This window comes from Penaeus japonicus, unplaced genomic scaffold, assembly GCF_977035675.1.
Source record: "Penaeus japonicus unplaced genomic scaffold, GWHDUDI00000001_assembly GWHDUDI00000024, whole genome shotgun sequence".
Taxonomy (NCBI): domain Eukaryota; kingdom Metazoa; phylum Arthropoda; class Malacostraca; order Decapoda; family Penaeidae; genus Penaeus; species Penaeus japonicus.
This window is the reverse complement of record NW_028234426.1, coordinates 23,241,766-23,246,765: the sequence shown is the minus strand read 5'-3', so window position 1 is coordinate 23,246,765 and position 5,000 is coordinate 23,241,766.

The window sequence follows — 5,000 nt, the reverse complement described above, 5'->3', positions numbered from 1 at the left end:
CAGCTAGTTCAGTGGAGGACGATCCGCCTGCAGGTGAAATGGGTGGAGCTAATCCAAGTGTCAGCATAGGTCAGTATTTCTTGATCGGTTAGCTTGGGGGTCACAACATTCCAAGGTTCTGCCCTTCAGTCAGTCTCCGAGGGTGATTTTCCTATGTTGTGGGGATGACCAAATTCTCACGAAAAGCTGAAGTCAAAGGCGCTGTCTGGGACATGTTCTTCTCCGATTCCTGGGTGATATGCAAAACCCGGTAATTAAGAAGATCACATTTGTATATTGTAACTCGATCAAATTTTGTCAGATCAAATCTAGCATTACGTACCACTATCGCAAATATTTTCTTCAGTGACTTTCACAGTAACAGCACACCAAGTCAGAAGAAAGGACCAAGACATCAATTATGAAGGTTAGTGACGGCTAAGGTTGATCTCCCTCATGTTATTGTTCTTAATCTTATTTTTTCCCCACCCTCGTGTTGTGCCTTGTGTAACCCACTATTTTTCCCCAAGTTCTAATTCCTCCTGCATATTTCTCCTTGAAGTGATCCGAATTCTTTTTCTCACCTATTCATGAGTACATTACAAAGTGGTAAAATATTCAGAAATATCAGGGAAACTACTGAAATTTTCTTCAGATTGGATAGAGTTCATTTTCTCTCCCCCTCCTGCCCTGCTACCCTATCACCTCCGACTCACCCCCCTAACCCTCAACTGCCCCTCCCTCTGGTCTGATCTCTCTCCCCCCCCCCCTATGGGTAACATGGCATTTTAACCTCATCAGAAATTTGACGGTTCATCTATTCCGATTGAAGATTTTTTGGCAAATATTGAATATATGATTATCCAAGGTGAAATGGCTAGAGACGATCCTTCTTTTGGAACTAAATGCGTGAACGTGGCAGAAACACGTTTGGAGCTTACTTCCACAAAAGTACAGAATGTGATTAATGCCTTCAAAACCTTACCATCCGAACTGCGTAGTTGAGTTATTTCAGAGATACTTTTAAAACTTTGTTTAAATCCTTGGATGTAAGTCATCATATTCAGTTTGCGAGACTTCTTCATTTAAAGTCTGCTTCTTTATCTGAAGACAATCGATATTTTATTAATCAACTACGAGTACAGGTGCCAAAATGGATTAAGATTATCCTCCACAACCACAACTCCAACATCAGATCTTTGTTTTACGAGCATCATATCTCCTCCATCGTATATGGTGAAATCACTCCTAGTTGCTTCATTACCTACCTCTGTCCAAGAGCAAGTTTGGGAATCTTGAAAAGATATTGATTTACTTAAATTACCTGGCGAATTTGCCAAGTCGATCAGAGAGAAGGCTCTAACCGTATCAGTCAGTTTAGGCATTCGTTCACACTTCCCAGGCAAACATGACCACAACACACCCTTACGCACCAAAAACAGAACAAACAACCAAACAGCAAACCACAACGCATCCCCACGCCACGAACTGGGCACCGCTCCCACCCATGGGCAGAATGCGCAGCTTTCCCAGACCAGGTAAGCCAAACGCACAGATTGCTCCAACAATTCTTGGCAAACCGCCATTTTTTAGGGAAAAAAACAAAATATTCAAACATGGCAACACTACAAACACAATACCGGTAACACATCACATTGTCTCAACCGCCATTGCTTCCATCTATATTAAATGACAAGCCTGTATATTTCTTCTTAGACACTGTGAAATTTTGGATTATCATTTGATTTGCAACCGAGTCAAACCATCAGAATAACAGGAAATAAGGTATCAGCTTTAGGCAACAAAGTCCTTAACATTTATCTTAGTAATGATGAAAATTTTGCTCACAAGTTTGTTGTATTAGAATCTAATTTTACCCTAGGACACCTCTTGTTGGGTCATGATTTGTTATACTGTACAGGAATTTCCCTCCACCTCCAAAGTAACAGCATTACTTTTAATGGTCAGATTTACCTGTTGAGCAGTCCCTCTTGTCTATGGACGCATGCTGAACCCTTCACACCCGCAAAGACGATCTATGAGATCACACATGACCATACTCACCCTATGTCTACACCTCACTCACCTCCCTCTCCTTCCCACCATCCCCCTACCCGTCTCACCCACCCTCTCCTCAACTCTTGCTGCATGCCCCGTCTCCCCGGCTTCGACACTGGCACCCATATTACATAAACCTCTGAGCGCAAAACACGTTGACGACTGTGCAAAATCTTGGACCGCTAATGATAATGCTCCTAAGTTTGTTGCTAATGCTACCACTACTATTCCGGCATTTCATGATTTACTGATAGACGTTTCTTGTCCTTCGGCAAATGGTACTGCTTTGATATTACCTGATAATATACAAGTAAATGGTTGTGCAACATTACCTTCTTTGTGTAATATTACTAATAATAGATATCAGGTGTATGTATTTAATCTGACCCCAGCCCCATTAACTATTAATGCTGTGGTACCTGAAATATCTTATCTTGCCTATATTGCCTTTACCTGTTCCCTTCCCTGTTATTTTGGCTGCCACAACATGATATTCCCCTGAGCATAGCTCTGATCACATTCTAAAGCAAAATTTAGAATTTCATGAAGGATATGATATTTTGAATAATTTACTTAAAGAATTCCCAAGCCTACTGCCAACCAAGGACTGTCCTATCAGAAAAACAACACTGCTTCAACACCATCACCTTCGAGCCTGATGCTAAGCCCTTATATATACACCACGTTATAAGATCCCTCATCCAAAGCGACAGACCTTAGAAAAGGAGGTTAAAGCAATGTTAGACATGAATCTTTTTCAACCAAGCAATTCACCCTGAGCCTCCCCCTCCTCCTTGTTCCAAAGAAGGATACTACTTTCCGCCCAGTGGTCGATTATCGCAAGTTGAATAACGTCACAGTGCCAGAACCCTCCCCCATTCCTAATTTCATTTTGTTGCAAGACATTGGTTATAATAATAAGATTTTTTCTATCAGTTACCTTGCTAAAGGCTTTCTGCAGGTTCCTATGGCTCCTGAAAGCGTGCCATATACGGCTATCTCGACTCATATGAGACACTTTTAATTTTTAGTATGCCCTTTTGGCTTTCGCAATTCTCCTCTCAAATTTAGCAGATTAATGTCACTTGTACTATCAGGATTAATTAATGATCAGGTTCTCGTGTATTTGGATGATATTTTAATTTGCTCACCCTCCCTCTCTGGAAACGAAAATAAATTGCGTCAGGTTTTCAATAGGCTATCAACTGCAGGATTAACTATTCAACCTAGCAAATGTCAGGTCTTTAAATCTAGATTAAATTTCTTAGGCCATACCTTGTCATCTAAAAGTATTGCACCTAATTATTCAAAAGTTGAAGCCATTGCTGATTTTCCAACACCTAAGGACCATAAGGAATTGAAATAATTTTTAGGCCTCTCAGCTTTTTCCAGACCGTTCAATCAAGGTTACGAGTCCATCATGACCCCACTTACTCATCTCCTTAAAAAGGATTCTACTTGGCAGTGGATAGACAAGGAAAAGGTGGCATTTAACACACTTAAAACTCCACTTTTAGCTTTCCTTATTTTCAATTTGCCTTTTGTCTTCACCACTGATGCCTCAAATCTCGGGCTCGGATTAGTACTCCACCAGAAACATGGCCATTCTGGAAAATTGCAGCCCATTGATTTTGCAAGTTGCGCCCTCATTTCAGTGAAAAAACACTACCATATGACGGACCATGATCTATTAAGTATCACATGGACCCTCTGTCATTTTCGAGAGCTAATCTTGGGATATCAGATAGAAGTGGATACTGATCATTCCCCCCTCACAAAATGGTCATATTTAGAGGTAGGGACCCACGCAATTTAAACTCTAGCAGAGTTTGACGTCACCATTGTTTATTAACCCAGGAAACAAAACTCTGTTACCGCCTTGGTCTTGGCTACATCAGCTGTACCTCCTTTGGACCCCTCCCCTCCTATAGAGGACGAGATCTGGCTAACACAATGCAATGATAATCTGTATGGCCCCTTAATTCAAGCTTTAGAAAGGAATGAAAGACCTACCCCTAGCAGACATGTTCGAGTAAGTCAACCTTACCTCAATGACAATGGACTACTTTGCTACAAGTCTCGATATAGGACAAGAAAGCTCAAACCATCTTAAAACTTGTAATTATTCCTGAATCTCTCGAAGGTCGAATCCTTCCTCTTTTTCATAAATCTAAAGAGGCAGCACACTGCGGTAAGTATAAAGCAATTCACCTAGCTCAGCAGTGCTTCTTTTTCATACACCTCATTAGCAAGGTTGCTAAGCATGTTCAGTCTTGTAAGCAATGCCTATATTACAAGGGAAATACCAATGACCCACCTCCTGCATTAAAATATGATATTCCAGACTTTCCTTTCCAGATGTGTTAGCCGTAGTAAAGACACACTTAGTTCTCGACCTCTCAACTGCACTCACCTGACCTCCAAACATATGTGCCCTACAATATATATATATATATATATATATATATATATATATATATATATATATATATATATATATATATTGTAAGGATATTCTTGTCACGAGTGGGACAATCGATAAAGCCCGGAAAATACATCCATCCACCAAGCGGCGGATGACGTTCTCTTAGGGCCCCCCCCCAGGAAGAAAGACGGGAGATGGGGGCTGCTTTCATCTTCCCCTTCTCAGGAGAGCCAAGGTCCCATTCCTCACGTGCTCTATGTTCCCTTTTAAAGAGGAGTCTGGTTTCCTGGTTGCGTTCTGTTCTAGTCCTGGTTTTAAACCTTAAACTAAATATTTAAAAAACACTGTAATGAATAAATGTGTATTAGAAATGCCCCTAGTAGCAAATAGTTTTTAAAACTAGTTAAAATACCTTAATAAAAAAATGAATATAAAAGAAAAAAAAATCAAAGTTAAAATAGGCCATGGGAGTCTCTGGCTGCGTTGTGTTGGCCAGTATGTCATCTCCCTCACAACGCTATTGTAAATCTCTAATCTA